General features: G+C 44.7%; 1 protein-coding gene across 1 annotated transcript in view; it reads left to right on the top strand.

The window, feature by feature from the left end:
- The window catches only part of znf385d (zinc finger protein 385D), a 71,646-nt gene that overhangs the window by 12,372 nt on the left and 42,639 nt on the right, over nt 1-16,635 (top strand). The window lies entirely within an intron of this gene.

The following is a 16,635-nucleotide window of genomic DNA, read 5'->3' as shown; positions in this document are numbered from 1 at the left end:
CATGGTGTGTTTGTATGCACACTTGCATATTAATGTATGTGTCCCTATGTGTGGGTCATTTCAGTACAATGCAAGAAAGAGAGAAAGAGAGAAGACTCAGAAAGAGTGTGTGTGTGTGTGTGTGCGCGCGTGTGTGCGTGCGTATGTGTGTGCATGTGTGTGTGTGTGCGTGTGTGAGAGAGAGAGAGTGAGGGGTGGCAGCTTGTCATTTTGGACACATACATACTTGTAGCCTACGTGTAAGCATACGCCCAATTTCCCTCCACACAGTGACAACGTTGGAATGCTCAGACAACAACAGAATTCTCTTGTCAATACACTTTCCCCTTCAGGGCTCGACATAAAACACGTCCAGCCCTGTCTCTCAGATTGAACAGTAACTTTCATTTTTATTTATCAGGACTTTGTGAATCTTGGCAAGATCACAGGCATACAGTAATGGAACATTTCTATCCAATTTATGCAGTGTAATTAATGAGCTGGCCTCCAGCTCTGTTATTTCCACAACATTCCTGCCAGTAATATTCCATAGAACATCTTGCTCTGCTGCTACGTACCCCAAAGCATCAAAGTCTTGTGAAATCAAACATTCTGATTTCCAAAGCTGAATATCATTATTTATCTGATCCACCTAATTTGCTATTAATCTTCTTTTTCCCCTTTCAAAATTTATGCCAACAGCCCCAGTTAAATCCCAGGGCTGTGAAAGAAATCTCATTTGCAAACAAAACATTTATAAACAAGGTAAACATACAGCTGTTTTGTATTTCTAACAATGCAGGGCAGCTTCAGAATTGAAAGCATAGGGGGAACAGCCACAAGAGGGTTTGTCAAAGAATGTGCAAAAACATATAATGCTTTACATGTAGAGTTTCATCAGGACTATAAGGGGTGATGGGAGAGCCTGGTAGCAGAGAAAGAGAGAGAGGGGGAGAGAAAAAATGGAGACAGGCAAAGATACAGAAGAGTGGAAGAGAGAAATAAACCAAGAATAGACAGAAGAAAATGGAGAAAGAGAAAGGGACAGGGGCAGAGTAGTTAAAGGAATCCGGAAGAGTGATGGACAGACAGGGAGAAAAGAAGAGAGACGGAGAACAGAATAAAGAACAGAACATTAAGGCCTGGTTTCCTAGAAACAGACACAGTATTATCCTTGGCTAAATGCTCTGGTTCAATGGAACTCTTCCTTGAAGTTATCTTTTAGTATAGAGGACAAGGCGTCATCCATGTCTGGCAAAACTGGACATTAAAGAAAGAGACACAGACATAGACAGAGAGTGGCTGAAAGAGTAAGAAAGAGATGGATGGCTAGAGGGAACCGACAGATATGCAGAGAGAGAGGAAGAGAGAGAGAGAGAGAGAGAGAGAGAGAGATAAAGGGAGAGAGAGAGAGAGAGAGAGAGAGAAAGAGAGAGAGAGAGAGGGTGACTGAACTGTGGTGGCTGAGATTCCATCAGCCATGCAGAAAGTCATGGCCTCCATTGTTCAGTGGAAGGTCAGAGCCAGCAGAGTGGGGGAGACGTGAAATGAGGTGACCCCGTCCGACACGGAGATAGCGGATAATGGACAAGGGAGAGGGTGCGGGCAGTGCGCGCCTCTGTGTTTTACTGCATCTCTTCCGGATTTATACACCCCCCCCCCCCCCCCCCACGCTCTCCTGATGGAGTGCTTGCTGCTTCACAAGACACTTCAAAGGGGTTCACCTCGAGGACCGCTCTGCTAAGCAAATAACAAAGGGCAAAGAGATACCAGAGGCCCATGGATGTCTCCAGATCCCCACAATTGACTCTTTCTTTATCAGTGTAATGTATAGAGCACAGCACATGCAGCACTTTGAATGGGGCTTATTTTTCAAGATGTCTTTTGTGCTTCAAGCTGGCTTGCTGATAAGTCTGCATTTGCTTGCCCTTTTTTTTATCAGTTTTCAGAGGGAAGGGGAAAAATGGCTCAGACACTAATTTCTCAGTGATACTGTGCCGTATCCATGGTTACGGCCATGCAACATGAGGCGTGCATGCTTTTTCAAACCGTTGTGCATTCTGTCAAACTGGGAACAAGATGCTGTGAAGTCAAGGGATGCGGATTTGTTGTGATGTAAGTGCAATGGATAAATATGTACTTGTGTCTCTAACATTTGCCACCTCTGTATGCATCACAGGCTTTTTGTTTACTTCTCATTCTGGCCCAAATCAGACTCATTATTGCGTCTCTCATGCATGTTAATTAAGACTGTAAAATGGCATCAGTGGGATGTTTCTGAGGGATGTGATGCACACAGACTGGACCCCATCGCTGTGTGTCCACAGAATCAAGGGTTCAGCGTCCACTCTTGCGCAAAAGTGAAAAGCAAATTAAGTTTTCTCTCTCTTCCACTCTCTCTCTCTCTCACTTTCTCTCTGTCAATCCCAGTCTCTCTCTAACACACAAGAGTGCACATACACATACTCTCTTATTTGCTCATGCTGAAGTGAGCCCAGGCTGATTATTTTTGGACTTGGAGAGAAGGCGCAATGTAAATTTTTTTTTTTTTTAAAGCGCAGCATGGCCCCAGAGCTGGAGCCTGGTCTTAATTAGAGAAGGCTGATGGGAGCCGGTGGAGAGACGGAGCTTTGGGAGGCAGAGATTTGCACGGGGATCAAAGGGGAGATGAGGGATGACAAATATCCAGAGGGACCAGAGTCTGCTGGAATTCAGCCGGTAGACCGTTTCTCCCCAGGGATGGAGGAGGGGAAGAGGGGTGGTGGTCTGTGTCCATCTCTCCATCTCTCTCTCATCTCTCACTTTCTCTCTCTCTCTCTCTCTCTCTCCCATCCCTGCACCCTGTCTCAGACTCTCTCTCTATCTCTTCTCTCTGTCCCTCTCTTTCTCTCAGGGTTACTGTTCTCGCTGATATTTTGGGCCAAGTTTGAATGCGGCAAAATATGAAACAGGTGGGTGTTACCAACATAGTATGTTTTTTTTTTATCAGCGAGAACCATAACTCTTGAATGAATCCAGTCCTGCTTTACAATGCCTCTTTCCTCCACCCAACCCCCCCCCCCCCCTTCTGTCTTTGTCAAATGGGGCACATGTGGAGTAATCAGATCATCACAAGCATCTTCCGCAGAGCGTACAGGTTTCCCCCCCTCGCTAACACACCACATTATCCCTGAAGAAGAGGCCGACAGACGCCAGATCGCCTGCTAATGCCTAAGTGGTGCTCTGGATTGACCACAAGCTCTTTGTAAATTAGCCAGTTTGACGAAGGGACGACAAAAGGGAATATAGTTACCAGGCTTTTCCTAATTCTAAACATGCAGTGTCCTCTGGCTTTGGGAAGAATTCCCAGCTCCTGCACAGTGGGGTTTTCAATGGTTTCCACGCTTCCTCTTTGGAAAGACTGTGCAGGTTTTCTATGCGTTTTGTTCAGTTCTTTTTTGACTGCTCAGAAACAGCCAAACAATAGAAATAAATAATGAAATGGAGTAAAAGAAACAAAAATGAAAGGATTTGGCTGTAATGCAACGGGGGAAATCCTTCTTGGATTTAGCCTGACACACACAAATAGCAATTCTGGATGGAATTCAAATATTGAATTGAATGCTACGGTTCTTTTTCATACCTTGTCCTTGTCTACGTTGTGATGTATTGGTAAGTGTAGAGGACAACAGGATATCTGACTGATGTGGAATAACCCCAACAGAATAAAGTCGATGAAGCGAAGCCTCAGCTGTTTCAAGGGATTCCTAGAATTTGAAATGTATGTTACGCTTTATTGGCAGGACAGGAGAGTAGAGGGATGAACTAAGAAAAGACAGGACAAGAGAGTTTTTCTTCTCAAGCTGAATTCTCAGACTGTGTTGTAACTGTGGATCCTCGGCATGTTTGTATGTATGTTGCTGACATTGTTTAGGTTGAGAGTCAAAGTTCATCTGACAGAGGAACATCTGAACATCTGGTGTCAGGAAAGGAGAAGAGGGACCTTTAGGATTAAGCCTCCCCAAAGCTGACGTGTAAAGTTTTGAATGAGGCAGATTTTTAGCATTTATTTGATGTACCCTAATGGAGAGATTGTGCTCTGGCAAGGAGCCAACCTGATGGCTTTAAAGCAAATTCCTTGCTGAGCCATTAAGGGTAGAAGCTTGATAGCAGACACATCGTTCATATGCCATGACTTGGTTTCCTCATAAGAAAGCACAATAATAAAGCAAGAATGCCATAAAACATTTTGTCAAAACAAACCAATACTTAGATTACACCTTATTCTTAGTCACTCTTTGGTAATGCACTCGTAAACCCTGTTTGGGCTCAGTAAAGGTAGTTTGGTGTAGAACTCTGATGTCTCTCCAGAGTCTCTTTACTACCATTGGCTTTGGTTGGGCTTAACATTTTGAGCTCCTTAAATGGCATGATTACCACAGCAAATGAGCGGTCTCACGAGGAGGATTAGGAAAAGAGTGGCCAGCCATCTCTATCGGAGTTGCCTCAGTGAAGCGCGCTGGCGAAGCGCATCGAGCAAGTCTGTGGAGGAAGGAAACGTAATCTCCCAAGCAGGGCCCTACAGCTGCGTGTCTCATGTTGTTGCTGTTTCTCTCTCTCTCTCTTTTCTCTCTTTTTTCCCTTTCTCTATCTGGCCTCAGCTGGCACTGGAGTCTCTTTAACTCTGAGCCAAAAGGCTCCAGCCCCCCCCCCCCCCCTTTTTCAGAAAAAAAGAGAAAAAACAGAACAGAAAAGAAAGAAACACACCCAGAGAGCCAGACCGCAGCAGTGTTGCCTCAGTCAAGCCGACAAAACAACAAAACAATAAAGTGTTTACGAGCACATGGAACACTGTTGTAGCTATTTCTAATGCCATATCAAACCAGTGTGGACTCTGATCCAGTCACAGAGATGTCGCTGGGATAGTGGGCTTTGTGGAAAGGGTGTTGTGCTATAGCCAGTTGTGGTATCCCCCAATACCCCAAATGGTTTAATGTTGCTTTCTTAATGTCTCAACAAACACTCACCAGATATTCCACATGGAGAGGGCTCGTAACTCAAACAATGAAACATAACATCAACATGAATATAAATAATTTACACAATGGAGACCTAAATTGCACCATTGGGTATTGCTCTACAGTGCCAGGATCTCATTATTTAAATCTCTCACAAATGAAATTTCAATTACCATTGCATTTTTTTTTGCTCTTCACATCACCAGTAATTTTTCAACAAAACTGTCAAAAGGGGGAAGCTGCTTTTGCTACAAGCTGACACCCCGGCAAATGAAATTGAATTTGTCGGTAACCGAGTTTGTCAGGCTTGCAGCAAGCCAAGTGTGTTGACTTGGTTCTCCACATATCTAGCTCATCTCTTTTTATACTGAAAAAATTTAGTCTTGAGAAAATACACACTTCCCTTTTCTGTCGTGTCACTGAGACCACCTGGAAGTCCTCACTGAAATGAAACAGGCACTCTCCAGGAAGAGGGGACATCTCACTCATGTCCCCCTTAAGCTTGTGTAGCAGTGTGAACTACATCACAGGCACCGACTGGCAGCTGGGCTTATGGGTAGTGAAGCCGTTAAGAGACTGCGGCTAAAGATCACTGCACTCAGCCAGAAACTGTGTCCATGTTTGTGTGTGTTGTTGTTGTTGTTGTTGTTTAGCCCTGTGTGTGGTCCGGTAATGTTAGAGGAATAATGTGGGATGGCTCATTTTGGGGTTCTCCCCTGTGTCTCATGCTTCTGAGTTTGTTTTCGCGTCATTCTCCATTAGTGTTCTCGTGTTGGTCTGCCTGCAGTTGTACACCGAGTTCTATGCAGAGTTCTATGAAAAAAGAACACATGCAGTCTATTTCGAATGTTTCTTTCAGTTCAAATTAATGTAGTTCAGTCGGAAGCCCTACTGGCCCTAATATCATATATAGACCATGCCGACACCCAGGGTATCTGCAATCCTATTATTTTACCTTTTAAACATATTTAATGCGTTCTCTCTTGCTTTGTGACCTTGTTTTTATTTATTATTATTTCACAACATTGTTACCCGGGATGCTGGAATTTATTTGTTTGGGATGTGCACAGGTCTGATAACCTCTCCAGAGTCCAGGTGTCAGCAGAGCAGCAACCAGCAGACATTACTCAAACGGGGCAGCCAGCTCTCTCTCTCTCTCTCTCTCTCTCTCTCTCTCTCTCTCTCTCTCTCCCACTCTTACTCTTTCTCTCTCTCTCTCTCTTTCTCTCTCTCTCCCACTCTTTCTCTCTCTCTCTCTCCTCCACTCTCTTTCCTCTGGGGTAATCACTCAAAGCGTTGCATGCAGCACCCTGACTGGTAATTACAGTGGGTGATCTGTGTCTGCCTAATAAACAGCTTGTTGAAATTCCTCAAGGGCGGGCCGTCCAGCAATGCCAGGGCCCTACTGCTCTGTTGTCATTTTGTGTGCATGTGTCTGTGTGTGTGCGTGTGTCTGTGTCTGTGTGTGTGTGTGTGTGTGTGTGTATGTGTGTGTGTGAGACTGTGTCATTCTGTCATGGTCAACCTCACGGGGCACGATGTGCTTGTGTGTGTATTTGTGTGTGTGTGTGTGTGTGTGTGTGTGTGTGTGTGTGTCACACCATGTGTGTGTACATGTGAGTTGTACCCATATATCATGCCCCTATGAATTCCTTGACAGGGCATGAAAGAAGATAGGTGACTGTGTGTGTGTGTGTGTGTCTGTGTGGTGCTGATACTGATGCTCACACCAGGTCATCATGAGATGTTACTGTGTTGCAGGTTTCAAGACAGAGAGCTGAAAAAAATGTGATCTCAGGGAAAGCTTCCCTTGCTAACCTTGACAGTAGCCGGGGAGGAGGTGGCCGTTCATCTTTGGTCCGTCGGCATCCTCCAGATTTATTGGCCTGTAGGTGTCATGGGCTGACAAGGTGCACATTCTTTCCCCCACATTATGGCCTGGATGATAGTCGTTAGAAAACGGTAAATAACCTTGAGGTTGTGTACTTTATTGAGTTATACATTTTGGGGAAATTTACAGTCCTCGGGGAACGCTCATGAAAAAGTGCACCTCTTCAGTGCCGGCTTAAGTGTGCTGAACATGGGGAAGGGTTTGGTTGGATGGATAGGTAGAATCTGACCTGAAGAGACACATTCATCTCATCTATTGTACAAAAGACAGAAATACTGAAATGGCAATGGACTGTTTTGATCAATAAGCACTAAGCAAATTATCTCATCGGTTTGTGCTATTATTAGCATGGGCCGTAATGTCAATATTACATTACATTACATTACATTACATTTGGCTGACGCTTTTTAACCAAAGCGACTAACAACATGGTAAACAGTAAGTTTTAGAACAATTCTCACAATTTTAGGACAGTTTAAAAAAACATTAGAGTACAGTAAGAATAAGTGCGTCGGTGAGTGCTGTTTTTAACAGTTACTTGTCAGTTTAAAACGGCTGGTGAGTGCTAGGATCAGTAAGACTTGTTGTAAGTGTTGCTATGAGAGTAGATGTTCTCTAAAGAGCTGGGTCTTCAGGAGTTTTTTGAAAGTGGAAAAGGATGTCCCTGCCCTTGTAGGAACTGGCAGTGTGTTCCACCAACGAGGAACAACAGATGAGAAAAGTTTGGATTGGCTTGAGCGTACCGGTGGTAGAGCTAGACGTCGTTCGTCAGAGGAGCGCAGCGGTCTGGAGGTAGTGTAAGTCTGTATGAGGGCATTCAAGTAGGTGGGAGCAGAACCGGAGACTACTTTGTAGGCAAGCGTTAGAGACTTGAATTTGATGCGGGCCGCCATAGGTAGCCAGTGTAGCTGGATGAGCAGCGGGGTAACATGTGCCCTTTTGGGTTGGTTGTAGACCAGGCGCGCCGCCGCGTTCTGGATCATCTGAAGTGGTTTCACTGCGCAGGCTGGGAGACCTGTCAGGAGGGCATTGCAGTAGTCGAGTCGTGAGATGACTATTGCCTGAACCAGAAGTTGGGTAGCATCTTGAGTCAAGTAAGTCCTGATTTTCCGTATGTTGTAGAGTGCAAAACAGCATGACCGGGCGACTGAGGCAACATGATCTGAGAAGTTTAGTTGGTTGTCAAGAACAACTCCTAGATTTCTTGCAGTCCTGGTCGGTGAAACAGACAGGGAGTCAAATTTGATGTTGATGTCGTGGTGTATGGTAGGTTTAGCTGGGATGACCAGCAGTTCAGTCTTTGAGAGGTTCAGCTGGAGGTGGTGTGCCTTCATCCATGTAGCTATGTCTGAAAGGCAATCCGAGATCCGTGCTGAAACCAGGGGGTCGTCAGGTGGAAAGGACAGATAGAGCTGTGTGTCGTCTGCATAGCAGTGGTATGAGAAGCCGTGCGAACGGATAATCTGTCCCAAGGAGGTGGTGTAGATAGCAAAGAGGAGGGGGCCCAGCACTGAGCCCTGGGGGACCCCTGTGGTGAGATGGTGAGGTGCGGATAGCTGACCAAGCCATGATACGTTAAACGAGCGTCCTGTGAGGTAGGATTCAAACCAGGAGAGAGCAGAACCGGAGATTCCCATGTCAGCGAGTATAGAGAGAAGGATACGGTGATTAACCGTGTCAAAGGCAGCCGATAAGTCAAGCAGAATGAGTACTGATGACCGAGCGGTCGCCCTGGCTTCTTTTAAGGCTTCTGTTACAGACAGCAGAGCCGTTTCGGTAGAGTGGCCGCTTTTGAACCCAGACTGATTTGGATCCAGAAGGTTGTTCTGTGAAAGGAAGTCAGAGACCTGTTTGGAGACTGCTCGTTCAATGCCTTTGGATAGGAAAGGCAGTAGTGAGACAGGGCGGTAGTTCTCGACTTGAGCAGGGTTGAGAGAAGCTTTCTTAAGTAACGGTGTTACCCGGGCCATTTTGAACGCTGTTGGAAATGTGCCGGAGGTTAGCGAGGCATTGATCACATGTGTGATAGCTGGAGCGATGGTCGGGCTGATGGACTGAAGTAGGCTCGTAGGTATAGGGTCCAGCGAGCATGTGGTAGGACGGCTGCATGTCAGGAGTCTGGACACTTCACTCTCGGAGAGAGGCATGAATGCTGAAAAAGATGTTCCAGCAGTCCCTAGAGGTCGCTCAATAATGAGCAACTGTCAGTGAACACAGCAATGAGCAACAAGCAGCAACAAGACTGCCATGCTTGAACTAAAGCACATTTAAAGGGACACCAGGCAACGTTTTTGTGTTAATTACTCATCTTCGTAAGTCAGTATATGGTTAAATGACTCATTACAGGGTGAATGAAGACTCTCTCGCCCGCCCCTACTGCCTGTAGGAAGAATATCCCGCTTGCAAGTTCAGTGTATCGTACCCGCCGACCGAAGCAGGATCAGTTTACATCCTGCATCCACAGCACAGAGGCAGGCTAACGAAACGCTATTGTTGCAAACGTGTGTATAATGGCGAAGAAGCAGCGAAAACCCTTGACGGAAGATGCAAAGAAAAGGAAAAGAGCTTCAGACCGAGTGAGGGGGAGTTTCGTAGAGAAAAAGCATCAGGCTTGCCTGGTGTCCCTTTAATAGCTTAAAGGAATTCTTATAACTATCTGTACATAAATGTAAGCACTGTGGCAGTAATGCAATATTTAGAAAATGTAGGCTACTCTTGTACTCTTGATACTCAAGTACTTTTAAAAACAAGTACTTCTGTACTTTTACTTAAGTAGACATCTGACTGTTGTACTTTTACTTGTACTTGAGTAAAATTTAGCAAAGGGTATCTGTACTTGAATCTGTATCTGTAATGAAGCTTTCAGTTCATGTGTGGTGAACTTTGCTGTTCGTTTTCTTGTTGCCCATTAGTAAAATTAGGGCGTATTGTGTTGAGCATTATTACTAGCCACCATTCCTGCTACTTTAAGTCCTCTAAGTAATGAGCCTTTGATTACATTCTCAGAAGGCTATTCAAATGCACCATTACTATGGCCCAAGCTGTAGGAGGCTGATTTGGAATGCCTGATTTGGATGGCCATTCGCCGTTCAGATATGCACTCTGTTCTTCTCCCCTCGATCATTATGTTTTCTTCTCATCGTGATTTTTCTCGCTGTAGGGCACCTACTGTTTAAATGGTCTCCCTCCCCATTAAATTACCTGGTCGTTGTGGTAAATTGTCATCCACTTTTTATTCCATCAAATTCTATCCTCCGAAATCCTCAGAAGGAAGTACAGTTGCAAAGTTTGAAAGTAAAGTTTCCAACGCTGCGATGGCAGCAAACCCTTCTATGGCTGCATCAAGTAGTTCTGCTCTTGTTGTTTTTCAAAACAACCTGACTGGACAGAAAACAGTGGCTCTTGTGCACCTTGTAACCAAAAACAGCAATGTCTGATTTCACAGTATTCTACAAATCTTTAACACTGTCTGTCAGGGAGATGTAAAAGGCCCTGCAGTGTCTGAAAGTGTAATTGTCACTAATGACTCTGCTTGCAGTGTGTCATCCTGGACCAGGGAAGACATTTAGAAGAAAAATGAGCTCGGCCCAGCCCGCTCCAATTCAAGCCATCTCCGATAATGCATTTGGACGGCATGAACTGTGGGACAATTTGGTCCTCCAAGCGTAGTCAAGGTGAGAAAATGACTAATATTCATTTAAGGGGCGAAATATCACTCCAAGGTTAGCCGCCGGGAATTACGCAGTGATTGCTTCTCTATGCAAAGGTGGGAAAGGGGGTGGGGGGTGGTGGGGGAGCTAACTGGGTTCTACTCCTGAGCTCCATCAATACCCATCTCAAAAGCCCCCCCCCCCCCCCCCATCATTTTAATTAGCAATGCGCTGAGTCAGCAGCTGAGGTCCTCAGGCCTACAGTGTGGAGACTCCACTCATTTTTGGAAGTTGTGTAAATCAAGTCCATATTGACCGATTGTACCGAAGGCTTAAAGAGAGCCTGAGAAATCAATAGACCCCACAGCTGAGATCCGCTTCACTGAAGCGCTTCAGCCTGTCTTTGGCTGGGACTGCTGATTCATGTAGAGAGTACTAAAAAAAATGTTAAATGAAATAAAAAAAAATAAATAGAAACAACTTTACTTCATTTGCTGGACCCTCAATTAGATTTGGCAAAGACCAGGAGAGGAGTATCCTGGAGCATGGGAGGGCTGCTTGGTCTGCCTGGATTTAATCAATAGAGCCCCAAAGCCACAGTGGCTGGCTAAGTGTAGGAGATTTGTATCAGTTTTAGCATGTCCGCATGAAAAAAGCAGAAAGGGTATCCACTTTGAACACTCCCTGTCACGCCTGTCTGAAACGCACAACTCAGACATCGCAAGGCGAGCAGAACAAGAGGAGTCGGAGGAAGCGGCGAAACTCCAGCGAGCCGATAGGCAGCCTAGTTCAGACAGTGGGCCGTCGTTCTGTATCCTTTCCCCCTCAAGGGTCTCGTCCAACTCTGATTTTCTGCTTAATATCAGACGAAATATTTTTTTTTCTTTTTTCAAGGGAACACACAAACCGACTGCAGCAAGCTGGTGTCCAGTCCACATCAGCGTTTAATTAACAGCTGTTAAAGCCGGGAAGCCACTTGGTGGAGTTTGGCTCTGGCTGTCGTTTTTTCACTTGCTCAATTGTCACTGGAGAGAGAGAGAGAGAGAGAGAGAGAGAGAAAAAAAGAAAGAACGTTCCATTGAGTGGTAAATGTGCCATGTTGGAAGGTTCAACATTTCCGAGAATATAAGAATAACACAGAAGTAAATCAGAGGGTAAATTACCAAGAGAAAATGGCCGCTCATTTCATGAAGTAATTAAATAAATATTTTCACTGTCGTCAGGGGTGCCAAACAGTTTTGCAAACTGTGACCAATGTGCCTTTTTTTTACTTGCACAGTCATTTTATTTGTGGCGAATGTGTAAGCAGTGTCAATCTCCCACTTACTGAAACACATTCACATCTGCTGATACTTGCAGCAGTGGTTGGGTGGCCAGTTACAGCATTTTGCTTACTGCAGTGTTTGCAAGGGTTGGGTTGCTGTTTCTGTTTGATAAAATTTATATTTACTCTTCCTCTACCATTTCACAGAACACAGCTATAACGCCAGCCCTTTTTTTATCAGCAATAGTGGACGTTTGTCTGAGCCACTGTTGTTTTTAGTGTGCAGATGAGATCCTCATCAGTTGTGTTTGGACTCGAGTCTTATCCCCAAATCAATAGTGTCTTCATTTTATTTTCTCTCAACTTCCTCTCTGAACAAGCTGTAAAGGCAGATAAAACACAGAGAGAGGGGGGAAGGGTGAAATGATGGGAGGAGAGAAGAAAGAGAGAGAGAGAGAGAAACTGAGAGAGAGAGAGAGCCTGAGAGAAGTGGAAGCGAAGGAAAGAGCAAAGATGTGAGGAGGAGAAAGTGAGAAAAGACACATGGAAGAAGGGATGGAGAGAATTGCAAAGAGAAGAGGAAAAGGGTGAACATCAGGGAGGGATGTACGGAGGGAAATAAAGGGAGCACGTCAAGTTCAGATCTTGGAATCCGTTTTATAGGCAGTCCACGGCCAGCCCGACAGTGCTGCTCGGTGAGTTCTGAGGTAGTCAGAGATAGCGTGATCCACGGGCGTGGGTGGGAGGAGGTTGGGAGGGTGGGTGGGGGAGAGGAGACGCGCCTCGGCCAACAGAAACCCAATCCATCAGGGGGACGACGGCGACTTCACTGAAAAATGTGTTTTTAATAAACCCAGCAGGCCAGGGGGCCGAGTGGATGCTGGATACAATGGCACTGTTGCGCCGTGTTTTCCAGCCATATGGCTTCGGCGGAATACGATAACGCATTCATCAAACGAGTCTCGCCCAGCGAAGTGCTGCTCAGGTCACTATAATCTCCATCACGTCTCCCGCAACCCTGCCCATGTAATTTTGGGCCACTCAAACAGGAACAGTTTTAGAGAATTAAATTAATGGGATACTAAATCTCCAGTGGTGTGTTCGAGCAAAAAAAAAAAAAGGGCTCACATCGGTGTTGGACGACCGCTGGTAATTTATGTATGTGCTAGAGTCTGAAGTGACGACGATTTTCCAAAAGGCATTATCACATTTGCACAGCGAGAAATTGTAATCTTTTAGCACTATGGGTTCTCACACCCCTATTAGCACGTGGAAATTGCAAAGATCTGTGCCAAGTGCACAGCATAGAGAGAAGGAGACACATGCATAGATTCTCTCTAGACGATCTGGATGAGGCCGCAAGCTACTTTGGGTGATTGCATGAAAGCATGCAGTAATGTTTTCAGCATACAGTATATTGTATATATGTGGTATATGGCATGTGATTAAAGCACAGCAAGACCTCAGCGGAGAGTGTCACGCTTAAATTTACATTCATTTATGTGTGTTCATTAAACAGGTTGTGCTTCTGAGGACATGACTCATGTGATGTGAGGTTCAGAACAGAAATGTTAGACATTTATTTTATAAACCTCAATTTAGTTCAGATTATGTTACCCTTTCAACCTTGAAAAACAAGCCAAGGTGTGGGAATTTTGGAGATAAGGAAAGACTTTGATGAGACTTTGAAAGACTTTTGAAGATGTTGATGTGAGATTATAGGCGGGAAAAAAAAACTGTCTTGTGAAATACACAGGAAGTGAAAAGATCAAATATGTGCCATTGGGAAGTGGTGTGTGACATGAGGAGGTATGGTACACTCTGATGAACAGTCAAACATACAGTATGTTTATACACAAGTTGGAGAGGTTTCAAAGGAGGAAGTACACAGTGTTTATAGAAAAAACAGGGCGTTTCAGATATATGGCTTTTTTCAAAGACAAACATATTTGTATATCATCTTGTGTACATCCTTTTGTGTATAAATCATATATATCTTTATATTTATTATATATTATGAACAGTGTTTGGCAAGTTACTTCAAAAGCGTAATGCATTATTTATTACTTGTTACTGTCATCTCAAAGTAATTTGTTACATTACAATATTACTGGCTTTGAATTGTAAGGACCAGGACCAGGACCAAATTCCAGGACCAGCATAGATGACTTTAATTCTTGGATAATCTTCTCTGCATGGTGCCAATTGAGCATTTCTCAATTTTGGATTAAAAAGCAAAGTAACTTCAGTTACTGAGAATTGTACCGACTAAAATGTTACTGAAATTGTATTGGTAATGCCTTACATTACTGCATTACAGCAAAAAGCAATGCATTACTGTAATTACATTACTTTTTTAATGCATTACTCCCAACACTGATTATGAAGTATGTACAGCTGCCTTTTTTGTGTTGTAAAGTGAGTTAATGTAAAAATATTTGTCATGATCCTTACCGTCTCTCGTTTTCTATCTCTCACGGACAAACACAAACACACACACTCATGCACACACACACACACACACACACACGCATGCACATGCACACATGTACATGTGTGATTTCATGTATGCAATAGTTCAGACAGATAAGATTATGAGAAACTTCTAGAAGCTAGCTCAGGGTTTGGCTTCCAACCTGAGCGTGACCAGAGGAAGATAAGTGAAACTCAAACTCACATTCTTCTCCGACATGTATGACAGAGTTTCTCAAATCCTCCCTTTCGGCACAGCGGCTTGATGATGCGAAACACATGGTAGGGAAATGGTGGGAACTGCTAGGTTTTGGCCCCGAATGGGCATTGGGAGGAGGAGGGCGCGTTTGGGGGTGGAGTTGTGTGTGTGTGTGTGTGTGTGTGTGTGTGTGTGTGTGTGTGTATGTGTGTGAGTGTGTGTATGTGTGTGGGTGTGTGTGTGTGTGTGTATGTGTCTGTGTGTGTGTGTGTGAGTGTGTGTGTGTGTGTGTGTGTGTGTGTGTGTGTGTGTGTAGGAAGTGTTTGGTGTTGTACAGTCCTCCCCTAATAGCTCACATTCATCATTACCGATAATTGTTTTCACAGTTAAATAGGTAGGTTAGATAGATAGACAAACCAGCCGACAGAGATAGATAACTCGACAGATAGAGAGAGTGAGAGAGAGACCGAGAGAAAGACATATAAAAAGCAGTGAGCAGTGACAGTGACCTCAGGGCAAGCATCGCTTTCCTCTCATTGTCCTGCCTGATGGCATCCTTGTCATCCTGGGGGCTGGTGTACTGGCCGCTTAAAGCTTTTCTTTTGCACACGCTGGCAGTCCGACTGCGCCGCGCGGCAGCCATTCATATGCTCAGGCAGGGCACGCCTCGCCTCACCCACACATGGAGGAATATGTTTTTGATAGAATGATGTCTCGACTGGAATGACAAACAGGTACACTCCATTAGAGAACAAGAACTCCAATTACATGCCTGAAGGGCACTCGGAAAAGATTGAATTTGAACTTATTTAATTTGTTTATCTTTTTTCCTCTCCTTCTCCATTCATTTATTATTTGTTGGGTCTCTTTTTGATTCTTTTTTTTTATTTCTTTGTGTCTGCTGTGGTTAGGATGTAGCTACCGTGGCTAACCTTGCCTTGCACTGGGGCTTGGGGGAATCAGGGAAGAGATGGTGCGTGGAATATTTTCCTGTTGGATCACGGTCATGTTTGTGCTGTCTGTTTCGCTGCATGTTTTATGATTGGACTCAACAGTGGGATCAAAGAAGGGAAAAAAGCCATCACAATCCTCCCATATTCTTCTTTCATTTCTTATTTTCTTTCTCTCTTCCTGCGTTTTCTCTCTCTCTCTCTTTTTTTTTCTCTTCATTCCTGTTCCTCGCACAAATAGCAGTTTGGAGGCATTTTGAAATAAATAACCAAACACTCTCACACACACACACACACTCTCTCACACACACACACATGCCTGAAGCCGCACACACACAGACAGATAGAGAAAGACCCATTGCTAGCCTGTTGATCAGATAGCACCATAACTAATGAAAAGCGTCATGGAAGTGACAGCAAGATTAATGAAGTTTCCCGGGCTGCACTTGCATGTGGCGCAGCGTGCCTCTCCTCAGGGCCCAGCTCCTGTTAAACGCTATTCATGGTGACAAATAATGCACTCTCCCGGCACTGACACCGCAGAGTCAAGGTTAAAAAACACATTTGCCAGCCCAGGCCCTCTGTGGAGGAGAGCCAGCTGGGCTTCAGGAGAGAGAGAGAGAGAGAGAGAGAGAGAGAGAGAGAGAGAGAGAGAGAGAGAGGGGGAGGGAGAGAGGGAGGCTGGTGGTTTTAGATACGGAGTAAACGTACTTACTCTGTGCTAGCCTGGGGAGTGACGCGACCCAGGAAGAAGATGGGGGGAATTCTGGGATTAATTGAAAACATCTGTGCGATGTAAAATGTCTGCCATTTGAATAGCCTTGGGTGGGAAGGAGAAAGAGAGAGAGAGAAAGAGAGAGAGAGAGAAATAGAAAGACAGAGACATAGAGAGCTCAATGATTTTAGGAGGGGGGGGGTTCTTCTTTTTTCAGTTGGGGTCTTTTTTTGAAATTCAAACTGGAGGCGACTGTTCTGATCCATCCCAAATATGTCGCCGCCTGAGCAGCCATGTGCTCTGCTGACGTCATTCAGCAGATGCGCTCGGGTTTTTTCTCTTCTCCTGGATTTCTTTTTTTTTCTCTTTTTTTTGGGGTCCTGATGTCTAAGCTTCTCATTTGTAGTCAATAGGTGTGGTGTGGCTCTGTAACGGTCAATGCCGTCTGACCTTCAGCTGGCATTACAGTGAACCAATCAAAGTGGATCTGGGAGAGAGTGGTACATACCGGGGTGGAG

This window comes from Alosa sapidissima, chromosome 10 (assembly GCF_018492685.1).
Source record: "Alosa sapidissima isolate fAloSap1 chromosome 10, fAloSap1.pri, whole genome shotgun sequence".
NCBI lineage: Eukaryota > Metazoa > Chordata > Actinopteri > Clupeiformes > Clupeidae > Alosa > Alosa sapidissima.
This window is presented reverse-complemented; position numbering and strand designations above follow the sequence as displayed.